The sequence below is a fragment of the Paroedura picta genome, chromosome 4 (genome assembly GCF_049243985.1).
Source record: "Paroedura picta isolate Pp20150507F chromosome 4, Ppicta_v3.0, whole genome shotgun sequence".
Taxonomy (NCBI): Eukaryota; Metazoa; Chordata; class Lepidosauria; order Squamata; family Gekkonidae; genus Paroedura; species Paroedura picta.
The window spans coordinates 45,888,076-45,905,001 of record NC_135372.1 but is presented as its reverse complement, the minus strand read 5'-3'; the positions used below and the strand labels follow the sequence as shown (position 1 = coordinate 45,905,001).

At 41.2% G+C, this 16,926-nt stretch overlaps 2 long non-coding RNA genes across 4 annotated transcripts in view; one reads left to right on the top strand and one right to left on the bottom strand.

Moving 5' to 3' along the window:
* The window catches only part of LOC143835293 (uncharacterized), an 86,749-nt gene that overhangs the window by 39,451 nt on the left and 30,372 nt on the right, over positions 1-16,926 (top strand). The gene's annotated exons all lie outside the window — the stretch shown is intronic.
* Positions 7,016-15,869, bottom strand: LOC143836772 (uncharacterized). Its single transcript, XR_013230727.1, has 3 exons — positions 15,814-15,869; positions 15,087-15,204; positions 7,016-9,308 (listed from the first exon to the last, which is right to left on the bottom strand). It is a non-coding gene; the product is annotated as an uncharacterized LOC143836772 (long non-coding RNA).

Sequence of the window (16,926 nt, the reverse complement as noted above, 5' to 3'; positions counted from 1 at the left end):
AAATCTTGTTGGTCTAAGTTTATGAGGGAGAGAAGTCTAGCTAGCGACTCTTTGATATTTTGTGTTCAATGAGCCCAAAAGGCATTGAAATGCTCTTGGACACTCCAGAAAGGCTTCTGTGACTACTATACACCTTCCCCCTCAAATACTTCAGAGCATGATTGTACCTTCTGTGGTATCATTTCAGGGAGGGGGGGATTAACCCTGAGAATACTTGTCACACCACACAAGCTAACATTAAGATTACATTCCCTACCCACAGATCTTGAAACATTTTAAAAACTCCTGCTCTTCCACCCCGATTTTAGGATGATGGTAAAGCTGATCTGCCCAGATGAGAAAGAAGCTTTGTGTTATCTCACACGTTTATTATTTGGAGTCTTAAAGCTTTGCCATTTTCAAAAATGGGGGTGGGGGAATGGTGTCAGTGAGGCCTCTCTCAAGTTATTTGCCTTCCAAAGCTGGAAATAACACAATCATCATTCTAAAAATAGCTTGGGAAAGGCCACAGTCATGTTATTTCTTGATAATATGAGATCGGGGCCTGACATTTTCCTGAAATTTTTGAGAGCAAGGAGTTCCAGAAAAGGTGGAAATATGTTGGCCTCAGAAAAAAAGGCAAAGAAAGTAGTCAAACAAAATAGAAAGGGAGTGGTAGTGGAAACTACGTGCTTGAAAAACCACCAAAAGTGGTATTGCTGTCTGATCACACTGAATAGGCCTACCACCCATGGGTTGGCCTAAAATAATATGCCTATAAGAGACATTAAAAATATTAAAAATAATGCTGATTCCTAGAATCATCACCGATATATCTAATAGTAAACAAAATAAAAGAATAGAAGACTCTTGTAAAATGAGATGTTTCCAGTGCTGGCTATTGAACAATATGCTATTGAACAACAGTGAATGTCAAGGGCTTCTCTGAACTGTTTTTTCCCCCCAGCTTGAGTTCATAACTACATAAGATTCCTCCCTCTCTGACAAACAATACTGTTTGCTGTTCTTTGCCCTCCTATTTTTCCCTGAGCTTTTTGTGTGTTTTGAGACATCTCAAAAAAACATAAGATAAACTTAAAGAAAAAATGGGAAAGCAGTAACTGGCAAATTATAATGTGTGTAAGGGAGGAGAAAAACAAATGGCGTAAAAAAGCCAAGATGGAGCAAAAAGTCCAAGTAGGAAAGCACCAAGTAAAGTATTTCACATTCATTGTTGTGGCTTCTGTGTCACATGGGCCACAGACAACTCATGGGGACAGCATGGTTGCCTGCCAGCTGTGAAGAAGAGCTTCCAAGCTTTTCTGAAGAAGCTTCTAGGCTCGGGAATTCTTCCCCTCCCCTATGTCTACAGAGGTCCATTTCCTGCCTAAAAGGACATGTGACAAAGGCTGAGCCAAACACTCACATCAGAGTCCAGTCAGATTGCTGACAAGATGGCACTGTTCAATCTCCCCTCAGAATCGGTTATCTCCATCATCATGGCATTGCAGTCCAACTGCTCAAGGTCATAAATTCTCCTCATCCTGGTCACAACGATCTTTAAGTCAAAGTTCCCCCAGCACCATTGAGGCTCAATGTTGACTCATTTTCACTCCTAATATGCCCTCACCATTGAAAAGGGTACCAAGACCCCCCAGATTCCTCAAATATTGAGGTCCCTCCCATGGGCTCACCCGTATCACAAGACAAAGGACAACCAAAGCCACATCCACCAAATCAGTGACCATTTCAGCAAAATCCATGCGGCCCAATTCCATTCATGATACCATTGCAGTGGGAACAATGGGCACACCCACAGGCTTCATACTTATAGCAACCTGTGAAATCTTCCACAAGATCCAGACAGGACCATGAGTACCCGTACTACTCCATTATGGGTTTCCCCATATCACAGTTCTGATTCTGAGGACTCACTCTACCAAATGTCACAAGCAGCCTGAGATGACACTTTGATGCTATCTCTAGAAGAGCCCATTGCTGACTCGTCAGCTTCATCCCCAACAGATGACTTTAAGAAGTATTCAGAGCAGTTGATCCAAATGGCAAAATGCCTCAGAGCCACAACCGTCCAATAATGAAGAATTTGTACAGCTCCAACTCTGGCCCTATGACACTCCCACTGTTGTAAGGGATTCAGGACATAGCCAGTGCTGATTTGTCTTTTGTCTGTAATAAAATCAATTTTTGAGTAGTGATTACCTCCCCAAGAAGGGTAAGTGAACTATGGGTACTTCACTGTAACCCTCCTTTAATGAAAGTTTACATAGACAAAATAATAGTAAGACTTTGTGTTGTTTCTAATTCGGTATCACAAATTCATCTCAACCAAGAGATCACCCTTCCAGTATTCTTTCCATCCCAGATGTTAGTGTCAGAACACAACATACACTAGATATATGAAGAATGCTTTGTCAGTACTGTCAGGGCCCAAGACTCTACTAGCAAATTGCTCCACCAGATGGGAGTGTAATTTTGAGGCAAGTTGGTATTTGCCAAGTGCTGAACTCTCTGGGAGACATATTGGGAATGTTCTGAAATAGTCAGCATATCTCCTAGTCAGGCACTGGGCCTCCTGTAAGCTTCGGCAAATTTTGCTTTTAAGATATTTGTCAATTTTACCAGATGAATGTCTGGTCCTTTATATAAATTAGAATAATACTTATGGAATATTTTAATAGACACATTACCTGTTATTACAGTACCTTCATGTAATTTCCAAATCATTTTTTCTCTTTCCTTAATTTATACATCAACCATTTTTTTTCTGATTTACAAATTCAAAATGTCTTTGTTTAGATAGTTCAATTTCCTTTCCATTCCTCTTACTGTTAACATATTTAACTGTTGTCATAAAACTCCACTTTGTTGAGAAATAGTTGTATTCCTTGGAGAATTCCAAGCCTAGAAACATGCAGTCGCCATGTGTGCCTGCACAGATGACCACTTGAACAATGGTTACAGCAGTGGTCCGCAACCTTTATTAGGCTGTGGACCGGTGGGGGGGGGGAGGGCGATCCGGCTGCCGCGCATGCGCATTTGCACCATGCACGGCCACAAACGCACATGTGCGGCACTGAGGAAGATGTGGTTGGGTAAGTAAAGGAGAGATTAGTGCGAAACTTGTAGAATTACAAGAGTATTCTAAATAGCTGATGATGAAAAGAGATTATGAGAAAATGTATTTAGTAGAAACAAAAGTAGTATTAGAGTCTTGGATTGAGGGGCGGGAAAATATACAACAGCTAGTTGAAGATATGACTATGGAGTTACTAGTTCAATTTTTGAAAGAATCAGAGAACTAAAAAGGTAGAAGGAATGGCAAATAGGACAAGAAAAGGTAGATGGGAGAATAAGGAGGCAAGTTGAATCAAGAGAAGAGGTGGTAGGATATATGGTTCTAAGAAGTTGCAACGCAGTATACAAAAAATAGGAGAAAGGCAGTTGAATATGTGTTGGATGGAACTACTGGGCACACGGCCAGATAGAGATGGAGGAAATTTTGAGGCATACTGGAAGAAATAGGAAAGTGTTTACCAGTTTGAAGATTAAGGACAATTTCAATCATTTGGAAAAGTTAATATTTTAGAAATTTGACTTCTTCTAGAGAGGTGTGGAAAAATTTAGAAGGCATGCAAAAACCCGCAAAACTGTGGCAGGACCAGATGGAATTATGATAGCTCATCTGAAAAGAATGGACCCTGAGGGGAGGAGATTAGGTGAATTTTTAAATTTATAGTTGATTATGGGTTTTATTCTCCTAGTGGTTATACAGCATAAATCAATATTAATTGCTGAGGATTAATGATGAGAAGGATTTGATAGAAGTTGGAAATTGACATCCACTCACTATTGGTTCTGTGGTACTTACATTGTTTTGTAGAAGTTTAACTGCAAAATTGCAGGAAGTATGTCCTTAAGCAATGAGGTTTTAGACCTTCTTTCAGCTGCTCAGAAAAATTGTAAAAGTTGTTATGAAGAATGTGAAGCGCAAAACTAATAAGCTTGCTGTTGCTTTGGTTGATATTGCAAAGGCCTCTGAAACAGTGTTGGATGGACCTTAAGAAATAGAGGATTAGATGATCATATAATAGGATTGACTTGATGTAAAATGGAAGGAAATAGCACAAGGTTACAAATGAAAGAGAAAAAGACAGAGGTTATTAGGTTGCAATCTTGGATTAAGCAAGGAACTCGATTGTCCCCTAAACTGTTCAATATCACCATGGACAGAACAACAAAGGAGGGAACAAAACAGATGCAGTTGGCTGGCTCTGAATTAAGAGAGCTTCTTCGTGTTAGAGAATGCAGGTAAAAACCTGCAATTACCTGCAAATTTAGAGTTCTCCAGTATAAGGGAGAAGCACCATGTGATCTCTAGTGCTTGAAAAAGGTGAAAGCTGTGAAGGAGAAGCAGTTGTGGCGACTGTAATCCAAGAGCAGTGTCTCACCATGGCAGGAGAGAAAGAACTCTCTATCAGCACATAAGACCCTGAGGGGACTGGGGCTGGAGTGACCTTTCATTTCCTTATACTATTGTGAATAAGCAATTGAAATGCAAATTGGAAGCTGTATTGTTGAAGAAATAAACTCCTGAGAGTAGATTCTTTATTTTTGTAGGGACTAATGATAGAAATACCCCATCCCTGACTAAGATGCTGAAGGAGAAGTCAAAAGGGGAAGGGAGAACAGGTGTGCAAAGTAACAGAAGATTCTGGTTGTTGGCTTATTAATTCTGGAACAGTGATAATATTTTTCAAAAAAGGAACAATGATACCTAGAAAGAAAAAGGACAGAATTTGTTGCCCTCACCCCAGATCAAGTGAATATGCAGAAAATGATGACAAGAATAATACAAATGACTGAGATTTTGAATGACATAAATAAAATTGATGAAGATTTAAGTAATATTAAACAGGAAACAGCAAAGATCACAAAACTGGAACAGCGCCTATCTCAACTATTGGAAGACTTTAAAATTGGGAATGAAAAACTGGAAAAGCTAAAAGATCGGATGGAAAGTCTGGAGAAGGAGAATCAAGAAAGAGTATGGAAGTGAGACAAAATAAAAGACTTTTAAGACTGTGGGCACTACAAGAGCTGCAAGGAAAAGATATACAAGAGTATACAAGTGTAGTTAACATTCCGTGCGAGAAATTGGGGGGAAATGAGGAAGAAATTAAGTTGGAAGTTGATGAGATCTTTCGAGTAAACCCAAAATATGCCTAAGGAAGAAATTTGCCAAGGGATATCCCTATAGGGGACATGATAGCCCTCTTTAAGTATTTGAAAGGTTGTCACTTGGAGGAGGGCAGGATGCTGTTTCTGTTGGCTGCAGAGGAAAGGACACGCAGTAACAAGTACAACAATATAGGCTAGATATCAGGAAAAAAAATTTCACAGTCAGTAGTTCAGCAGTGGAATAGGCTGCCTAAGGAGGTGGTGAACTCCCCCTCACTGGCTGTCTTCAAGCAAAGGTTGGATACGCACTTTTCTTGGATGCTTAGGGCTGATCCTGCGTTGAGCAGGGGGTTGGACTAGATGGCCTGTATGGCCCCTTCCAACTCTATGATTCTATAAGTTTTGAGATATAAAGGATTAGCAGAAAAGCCCATTGTATGAAAAATACAATGGGCGCTAGCCTTCCCCCCCAACTCGGACAAGCCTACCGAAGACTGGCAAGGCCATGCTGGGCCTGCTTGGGGCAGGGGGAGTGCTGGCAGGCTCTCCCACTGCTTTCCTTTCCAGGGTGATTATTGAGAGGTCTGCTGCCTACCTGGTGCATGCATAAAGGATGTCACAGAACGGCTGGATGTCAGAATGTCATTTCATAGAATCATAGAGTTGGAAGTGGCCACACAGGCCATCTAGTCCAACCCTCTGCTCTACGCAGGATCAGCCCTAAGCATCCTAAAGCATCCAAGAAAAGTGTGTATCCAACCTTTGCTTGAAGACTGCCAGTCTTTGTAAATGCCATCTTGTATATGTAGGTATTTCCACCAGATCACTTAAGATATGAATTATGGGGGTTTGGTTTACATATGGATCTGAGTTGCTTTTTGTAAATGTTTCTTTTAAAATTTTACATAAACTTCAGGAATTTATGTATTTAAGTGTAGATTCACCATTGTTAATTTGGTGGACATATGAGAATACTTAGCTGAGGACACATATACTTGGTCCCCCAGTTCACTGCATTTAATACTGAGGAAGATTTTACTGAATAAGTCTATTAAGGTATGTTCTAATAACAAAATGCCTTTGCTTCTGTACATGCACTATTTTTGCTTGTTCTGATTCCTTGTAACTGGTTATCATTATGGATTATTTCAAACATTGTTTCAGAAAGATACTCAGCTGTACAAATGATTGTGTAGAGTATTGATCTGAGTGAGTAACTCACAATAATGACCATTAATGCTTTTTGTAATTTATTTTTATTTGAAATTTATACACATTTTATCCCTAGTTGTGCCACTGAGGAAAATGTCATAGAAAACGCTTAAAAATTGCTCTGCCTTTTTGAACATCTCCATTTTTTGAATAAGGAAGAGAATGTTTTTGATAATCTTTTGTAGTCTTTCTATCAACCTCCAAGTTTTTGAATAGAGAATAAATACACTTTTTAAGTCTTTCTATCTATATCCAGACGGTGCCTGGGGATCTCCTGGACTTTCGCCCTAGATCAGTCAATTGGTCAGCCTAACCTACCTTGCAGGGATGTTCTCAGGATAAAATTAGGAGCATTATTTTCTTGATTTATTGGGGACAATTACACACAAGAACACACATGTCCTATGACTTGCTTGATCTTGGCATAGTATTTGACAGCCCAGCCAGTCCACCCATCCACTGTTCTAAATGGAGGGTTTGGTAACCCACCCTGAGCCACTAGCTAGTGCCCACTGCATTTCAGCATGCAATGGGTTTGACTACTAGTCAAATATAAAACCAGAAGAGAGTTTCTTTCCCAACAGACCCTTTAGTATAATCCTCAAAACATTCTTTACGAAATACATTTTACATTTCAAACTTCTAATTTCATAACCAATATGTTTCACAGCTATACTGTTAATTTCATCATTAACAAATATTATATGATCTATATTTCTTTTTTTCTACATATTTGCCACAACTTCTAATATACACAGTGTTGTGTTCATGGGGGTGATAATACATATTTTTCTCACATTGAAAATAAGGATGTTTTTCTTCAAAATCTATTTTTCTTATAACTTTAGATTCTAAATTTGCATTCTATTTCTGCAATGTAATACATGTTAATGTTATTTTGAAACTTTTTTTTTCATTCTAGGCTTATCCCCTGCTTTTGTAAAAATATACACTCCATCTCTTCTTGAATTTCAAAATAGATCTCATTTGCAAATAAGTTGTTGATTTTGCCATTACTGCATCATCAACAAGCTTTCCCCATTCTTCTCAGTTTGGACAGACATCTGATTTTTCTGCATTGATTATTCTAGCCATTATCACCAATACCATATACTTCATGGTCTCTTCATTTGCTTTCTATTTTTAAGGGTTTTTTGGCTCTTTTCGTGTTTCGTGTTTTGTGTTTCATTTATTATCACTAAACAAAGAAGAATGAGTTTCCAGGATGTAGTGGGATTACTAAACAATTAGTAGTTTAAGATAATGATCCTTTATATTCTCAAAAAGCCTGCATTCAAGCAAAACATGAAATGATGAATCAATCCTATTCAGACAAGAACAAATTCTATTGGAATAAGTATATTCAGAAATTTCCCCTGTAGAACCACTGAGTATTCAATTTTGTGAATAAGAAGGCTCTGCAATATCATGGGATGGTAAGACACTACATATGGGGGAAAGGTAAAGAATTTGGAAAAGAAAGACCAAAAGACAAGGATGAGCAAACAAGGCAGGATCTTAAGAACAAACTACAGCAATCAGTTTCTAGGACATATTTTTTGATAAAAGAAAACACTTTTGATTTGCTCATGATAGAAATATGCTGAGCCAACATTCCAACTAACAAGACACTTGGAATACCCCCCTCCTTTATTATGGATGAGCCAATTTATAGCATTTGCATATGGTTTTGCTTTGTTGAATGTTGCTCTATGTTGGGGGGGGGGTCCAAGATTTTCCAAGAACAGAATCCCCAAATATAATGTCTTAATCTGCTCAATATTGAACCTATTAATTGACCATTAAAGGGGGTTCCATTTCCTAGTCTTGGTGAAAACTAAAATTTTAGATTTCACCAAGAAACTGAGAACACCAACCACTGTAACAACCTGGTCTAAGACAGGCCAGGGGGAAAGGTACCAACTAGTAACCAACAGGAAAAAATAACAACACAAAGCCAAGGATCCTGCAACTACAAGCAACTTTAAGTCAGAGAACATACAGCAGGTATCTGAATACTTCTGTTTTTGACTTGCCAAGTCCAAAACCTGGAAACAAAGTTAAACAAAACACATATGAATGGGGCATGAATACACCAAAAACAGTCTACAAATCCAATAAACCAAAAACAACAAGCAGGAAGAGACTACCAGGGCCACAAACCCAAATAATAAAAAAACAAGAAATTATATCACTCAAATGAAATAGTAACAAGCTCAAGCAAACCAAATTGCAAAACTTTTAACAGCAAATAATTCCAGGGGGAAAAATAAACCAGAATACAGAATCAAAAGTTATTTATTATTTGGATTTCTTACCGGCTGCTATTGGAAAAACTGTCTCATGGCAGTTCATACCAGTAAAACACCACATAAAAAGGTACAATCCAACATTAAAATCCACAATAGCTTGGCGGTGAACTAAAAATTCAACCCCACCCACTCCATAACCTCCCATCCAGCACCTCAGGGGTCTGGGGAGACCTGCTTTTGAATGAAGAGGGGCTCTAGATCTTCCTTGCTCTGGCCTCAACCAAAGTTTAAAAACCCCAACACACACAGCCTCCCCACAAAGACAGCACAAACCAAAGAGAAAATCAAAATAGGATTTTAAAGGGTTTTTAAATAACTAAATAATTTTAAAGCCAGAAAGTGCAGAAAAAGAGAATGAAATATCACAGTCTTCCCACTCACCCACAGCCACCCACACATCTGTAGAAACCCTAAGTGTGAGACCAAAAAGAAACAAGTTTTAAGAAATGAGAAAAAAAGAAAAGGTAAAATTTTCCAGAGATTCCCTCCACCCAAACCAGTGCAGTCTTCTCGAGCGTTGGGAATCCAATCAGGCAAGAAGGAACCTCCAGCAGCAGCAGCAGTCAGCCTGAACTAGTCAATCAGCAAAATCTCTGGGAGTCAGACCTGGAACAGTTTAATAAAGGGGTAAGAGTTTCACCAATTCATTTTCCAAATATTGTTCTCAAATGTCTAATGCATCCCACTGTTTTTTACACACTCCATCTCATCTTGAATTTCAAAATTGATCTAATTTGTACTCTCATTTGTTAAATGCCTGTTCTGGCCTATTCTGTGGGCCTTTTCGCACGGGGATCTTTGTTGCAAATTGTTTGCGGAATGAAAAATCGCCATTTAAAATAGTGGAATTCGTCGTTATGCATACCTGCCTTTGTAGTGGAATCAGTTGCGTTTTTTAGCGTTTCCCACAGGCTTCCAGTCTCGGCAGAAATCGCTAGAAAGGAAGCGCTATTGCCAAGCTCGTCCCGCCCCTGGCCGTCAAGCAGCCAATGGGCAGCCGTTAGCATGCTCCCAAACAGCCCCTTTCCCTTTAAGAAAGGTTTTTTTTTAAAAAAAACAGACCCATAGCAACGAATCTAGGTAGATTCGTTGCAACGGAGTGACCCATCCAGCTGCCTAATGTGAGCTGTCGTTTGATTGTATGATCGTTGGCACGCTGCCTCGAGTGATAAAAAAAAAAATCCCCCCCCCTCTCACGGGCCCGATTTTCGGCTGAATTAATGTGTAAAAAATAAAGGGACTTTATTTCAGCAAACGGGCTTTTATGTGGTTTGTGCTTAGTGACTAAAGGTGAAGGACTGAAGCCAGGGAAGCCTCTAAACAGAAAGAGGCTCGCTGGTGCGTTTATCCCCGCTCGCTCGGAGAAAAAAAAATGGCGATCGCTTCGCCGGAAGTTTGGAGGAAAGGCTCAGGAGGAGGGACTTTGAAGAACCCGCAACAATGGTAACGCACAGGTCTTTAGCGCTAGTGTTGCAGATTGGTTGCAGGAGTGTATCGCTATCCGGAGGGTGAATCCACTTTTCTGGATTCCCCTGAAAGCGCTACAACGAAGCGCTTTTTGCTGATTGGTTTCAGGAGTGTTGCAGATTGTCTGCGACGTCGTGCGTTAAGGCAAATTAGTAGCGTTTTCAATTAGCAACCATTGTGCTATTTTGAAGCCGTGCGAAATGGCCCTGTGTGTTCCAGAGGTTTTTTTGTCTGGCAAGGGTTAATAGAGGTGTGGGATTTCTGCCTTTTCATTTGGAAAACATTGTTCCCAAGTGTCTGTAATGACCCAGCTGTTTTTTGGTGCTACTCTTGTTTGTTTAATGCCCGTTCCATCCCACTCCGGCTTTTACCCTGTCCCATTACTGTGAACTGTAAAAATTAATGTAATGGAGCTGCCTTTGAAAATGGCCCAGAATGGTTATCCTTGTGCTGAAGGATCTTTGCTGATTACCCATCTGTTTCTGAGCACAGTTCAAATGCTGGTTCTTCCCTTGAAGGTTTTTAACAGCTCAGGGACAGGGTATCTGAAGCATCAACTCCTCCTGTAGTATCCAGCCTTCCAGTTAAGATTTGCTTCTCTTTGTCTCTGCCTTCAGAGGTGAGTTGGGTGGGGACTAAAGATAGGGCGGGTGTTTGCTGCAATGACACTTGGCCCTTAAGACTTAGCTGATGCCTTCTTTATTTTCTTGCAGGCACCAGGACAAAACATTTTTTTTTTACTTAGGCTTTTAAGTAGGGGATTTATCTTATCAGCTTTCTAATGGTCTGCATCTGTGTTTCATGAATAGTTATATTATGATCTCTATATTCAATGGTTGAGAATGGTTGGGGGGTTGGAATCCATGCCTTATGAGGAGAGGCTGAGAGAGTACATGTAGTTTGTTCGCTCTTGCCCCAGAGGGACGGACCAGAACAAATGGGATGAAATTAATTCAAAAGAAATTCCGTCTAAACACCTGGAAGATGTTCATGACAGTTAAGAGCGGTTTCTCAGTAGAACAAGGCTTCCTCAGGAGGGGGTGGGTTCTCCATCTTTGGAAATTTTTAAACAGAGGCTAGATTGCCATCTGACGGAGAGGCTGATTCTGTGAAGATTCAAGGGGGTGGCAGGTTACAGTGGGTGAGCGATAGGGTTGTGAGTATCCTGCATAGTGCAGGGGGTTGGACTAGATGACCCAGGAGGAACCTTCCAACTCTATCATTCTATGATTCTATGATCAGAGAAGGGAAAGAGGTGATAGGATAGCTGTGATTACGTAAAAGGTAGACAAGTTGAAGAGGGGGCCAACTTGCTTACTACAGCTTTAGAGACAAGAACTAGGAGCAATGGACTCAAAATATGAGAAAGGAGATCCCACTTAAATATTAGAAAACATTTTCTGATTATGCGGGCTGTTCATAGATGGAATATGGCACCTCAGAAGGTGGTGAAGTCTTCATTGGAAGTGTTTAGGAGACTGGAGTGTGTAAGTCCTGAGAAGTCCCTGAAGAAGGTGTGGAGGCTAGACCGGATGGTCCTTTGTGGTCTCTTCCAGATCTGTGCAATTCTGATTTCATGGCTTCTTGTGAATGGCTTGTTTTTATATATTGTTATGTTATGTCATTTTAATTGGAAGCTACATTGAGCATGAGGCCACCAAACTGAAGAGGCAGTATAGAAATATCCTAAATAAATAATGAACACACCAATATGGGACCAGAGAAGAGATATATTCCTTCCCTGTCTAGATGAAGGATGACTTAAAGAAGAAATATTTTAGAGAGGGCTGACAAGTGTAGTCACCACTTGTTGTGTGGATAAAATGTTAATGGGAGAATCCCGTATGCTTCTCTGGTTGAGATATGTAGAAGAACAATATGATGTAAATATAGGATAGCTCTGGTTGCCATTGCTACAACAAAAAGCTGACCCCCTAACTATAACATAACTTCTCCAGTATTTTGGATCATTCCACTATTTCTTTAAAAGCTCCATTTAATTAAATAGGAGAGCCATCGCTAAAATATTAGGTGCCACAGTAAAATTTCTGGGCACCCTGGTGGCATGATAGCTGAGATTTGTCAAGGTCTGGCTTAAGACCATGCTATTCTTTGAGATGTTCTAGGGAAGGGTGTATATATCTTACTCATTGTTTTATCCCAACAACTCAATCCTAAAACGACGTTGGGTATCCATAAGTAGATTTTTGCCTTACCTAAAATTCTACTTTTGTTTTATTATATATATATAATTCTTTCATGTTCTTGGTCAGTGGAGAGGAATTGGACACCATAGCAAAAACAGGATGAAAAAAATGATGATGAAATATTGAAAAGGAAAACTGTCAGTCACATAGGAAATGTGCAATGTAGGATAAATAATTTAAGACGAGACAAGGACGATCTAAGCATAAAAATTTAAACCACAGCTTAGAAGCCCTAGTTCAGTGCTAGAAACTGAATTTATGTGGGATGCTAAGCCAACTCTCCTCTTAAGGATCTTTCGTACTTGGAAAACAGCTGGTGGAGAGATGGAGCCAAGGACGGTTGACAGAATGGGGCTTAAACAGCCCAATGAAAAGGGTAAGAGTGTATATTTACCTTTGTTGAGTTTAACTTAGATTACAGTTTAGAAACCATGACCAGGATTGGTCCCAGGTTGTAGGCTGCCTGTAGAAAACTGAACATAGCTAGGATTTCCCTCTAGCTCAGTGGTTCTCAACATGGGGGTCACGACCCCTTGTGGGGTCATTCGGCCTCTTCCCGGGAGTTGCCGAGACAGCTTGGCGGTGGCCACTGCATGGCACTGGCCTCCTCCATGCTGCCTCGTAGCTCATGAAAGCTATGGAGATCATCAAGGCTGTGCGGAGGAGGCCAGCGTTGCGGTGAGTAGCAGCAGCAGCAGTGGGTGCACATGTGTGCACACGTGTGTGCCCGCATGTGCATGCATGCTGCCGCTGCTGCTCCTGTATGGGTCGTGGCATTAGGGCAGTTGAGAACCGCTGCTCTAGCTACTGGGGGATGGAGGATGCAAAACTGCAAAAAAAGAAAAGCAAAATCCATCCCAGCATAGGTCCAGCTTCCCATGATTTAAGGGATCTGCAAAGAGTTCATTCAATAAAGCTCTGTTCTTCCGCTACACTTGCAGTGAAGTCCTACTTAGGTTACCAGGCCACTGGCAGGGCAGTGAGTCAGGGACATGGTGGGAGGCAGCTGTTAGTTTTATAGTAGAGTTTCCAATGATTTGCACAAGTCCAGAAAAAGAGGCTACCTGAACGAGGAATAGTTTAAGAGCAACTATATCAACTAGTGCAGCAGCCGCTAAATCCAGTTCTAGAATGAATTAAGGTTATGTAGTTTGGGAGCAAGTCCACAAATCACCAATAAGGGAATGCTCTGCATTTCAAACTCTGTCACTAACCCAAGGAAGATTTTTCCACAGTGTTTGGGAATTCTGGTTGGAGGCTGCTGGAACTTGGAAGAGCAGCATGAAAAGAGCCAGTTTGGTGTAGTGGTTAGGAGTGCGGACTTCTAATCTGGCATGCTGAGTTTGATTCTGCATTCCCCCACATGCAGCCAGCTGGGTGACCTTGGGCTCGCCACGGCACTGATAAAACTGTTCTGACCGCGCAGTGATATCAGGGCTCTCTCAGCCTCACCCACCTCACAGGGTGTCTGTTGTGGGGAGAGGAAAGGGAAGGCAACTGTAAGCTGCTTTGAGCCTCCTTTGGGTAGAGAAAAGTGGCATATGAGAACCAACTCTGCTTCTATACAGCAGAATGCTTTAGAAACAGAGTAGACTTCCAAAATCAGATTGCAGTGTGGGAATCTGCTATTTACATAAAGCAGAAGAATGCTCTACCAAGTTACTAAAGCATATATAGAAACTTCAGCATAGCAACAAGTTTAGAGAGATTTCTGTTGATTGTCAAGAAGCTGTTTATTTTCCCTTCCTGCTGTACCTGAGCATGCAACTGTCCCTCCTGGCAACAGAAGCTGGCAATGGACTTCTACACGGGGAAGGAAAGATTGGGCTATTTGTGTTCTTTTTAATCTTTTCTTTTTTGCTTTCATCTTTGTGAACAATTTAGTAAGCACTGGCAATGATAACAATAATGATACTTGGTTGTAATTATGTGGTCCTTGAAGCAGGCTGCAATCTTAAAACTGCTTTCTTGGAAGTGAGTCCCATTGAATGAGGGGGATTAGACAATTTCATGGAAGATAGGTCTACCAATGGCTATGAGCTCACCACAGCACTGTCTTCTTCTTAATTCTTAGTCTTCTTCTTAATTCTCTCCCCTCTAACCTGAATGTCATACATATGCCATGCGTTGAACCCTGGGCAATGTCCATCTCATCTGCTTGCCATGACCCCTGCAAATGGTAGCCATTCATATCATACATTTACTGCCATCTGTACCCAGAAACCACTCACAGTAGAGATCCTGTTTTGGGACGGGGGGGGGCAGGGAGGGGGGGGAGAAATGCACTGCAGAAGGAGCTCTTCATATCCTACAACATTCTAAATCACACTTTTCTCCCCCACCCTACTTCCCTTCTTTCTTGCACGCATGTCTCCATTTTGCAATATGTCAAATAGTAGAGACGAAAATCAAACAACCCCCAAATGTCAAAGTTGTGGCACCCAGCAGTGAGACAGAATGAGGGCTACGGAATGAGCAGATGGCCATCAGTCCTGTATCAGTCACTTTCAAGGTCCCCGGTTACAAAAATACAGCGAAGTTAAGGCAACAGGCAGCCACAGAGCATCCAAGCCATCAGTGGTTTACAGATACCAGCAGCATCAGAGCAGCAGGTTTGCCCCAGGGGGCACTGCTGTGCAGCATTTCACAGGAGCTTCTAGCCTGCAGCCCTTACCTTTAGCTCAGAGACGCACAATAAGTCAGTACTCACTTTGCAAAGAACTTCTAGGCACCTGAAGATTCTGTATTCTTTTTTAACCTTGCAAGGATGATTAAGAATTCTGATGACTCGCTGCTGGTTTGCCTTCTGTTAATATCAGGATCATCACCTAGATTAAACAAAAAAAATATTTTAGTGGACTGTCAGTACACTGACATAGATTGGTTGAATTTTACCAACCTCCCCAACCCCCCCAAAAAAACCCTCAGTAAAAATGCCTCTTTGAGATACTGAAGATGACTGAAAAGCTAATCAACAAATGCCCCCCACCCCTCATCCATTAATCATTACCCCCAAGTCTGTTTTGCCAAAAGGCAATAGTTCTTTTTTAGGATCTGGAGTCAATATGCACACCAGCAGTTCAGAGAAATACTAACTTTTATTGATAACTATTAGCAGGCAGTTGAAATTAACAGTATAACATATATGTAACCATATAGCATTAATACATACAATGCAAGTCTATCTCTCTCCAGCTATCAGGAGCCCTGATATTCAGGTGACCAGATTTCAACACTGGTAAAGCAGGACACCATTGACACGGGGGGGGGGGGCGTCTTGATTAAAATTTGGTCTATATGGAGCAACAAAAATTTTCATAGAACACATAGAACACAAAAAAAGTATTGTAATATATATTTTTAAATTTCAACATAAGTACAACTTGCCAGGTGCCCCCAGATGTCTCTCCAAAAGTGGGACAATCTGGTCACCTTACCTGATATTGGCCCCAACTAAAAAGTGTGCAGTGCTTGGGCCCAGTTTGCACTGAAGCTCCCTTTGCTGAGTCAACACTCTGCCTTTTATCCCTAATCTTAGGTGATAAACAGGGCTGATGGATTACACCTGCCTCCCAGTTCCTCGTTCCAAGGATGCATAACACCTGTGCCATGCATCATTAGCAAAGAGAAGATCAGGTGACTCCAATCCAACTTGGAACCCTCCTTAATGTTCTACACTTGTAAATCCTCCCCAATTACAAGGAATTTTGTAAACGTGATTTTCAAAGAAAGAATCGGCAATTGTGAATCAGCAAAATAAGCAAAAGTAAAGGCCGTTGCACCCAGGAACACAACTGACGTTAGCAGATATGCCTGCACTGTGACCTTCCTGGGTTCTAGTCCTCCTCCCTCCGCTCAATCTTGAGATCCTTGGTTAAAGAGTAGCAGACTCTAATCTCATGAGCTGGGTTCTTAGAACAATTTAAATGATTTGCAGTTCTGTGGCACCTTCAAAAACGGACAAAATTAATTCTAGCTTTTGGGTGTTCACTTTGGTCATTACTTGCCCTCGGTTCACTGCTGTTTCCACAACATTGTGGTGCACTTGGGTACCTCCCATTGTTTACTCAGAGTCCCCCCCCCAACCTGCTTTATTATAAAATTTTGGAAAAAATCACTTAGGGCTGTGCGCGGTAGCATCCAAATAGGCCAGTAAAGGCCGACGCAGCCAGTGCCGCGCCGCGGGGGAAGAGGGGTGGTCCGGCCGCTGGTGTGTAACTCAGAGCACAAATGCAGCTGCAGCGCTGGCTGCGTTGGCCTGGAACGGCCGATTTGGATCCATATTTCTAGGCTAAAAATCGTGAATCGATAACACAGGACCAACAAGTCAACATATCTAGCTTGATAAACTTGAACCATATTAGAACAGAACCAAAAGTGTTTTGGACTGCAAGGCCCTCCTTGGTGTTCAAATATGTATGCACATATATATCACTTAAAAAGAGCCTCTTGTGGTGCAGAGTGGTAAGGCAGCAGACATGCAGTCTGAAAGCTCTGTCCATGAGGCTGGGAGTTCAATCCCAGCAGCCGGCTCAAGGTTGACTCAGCCT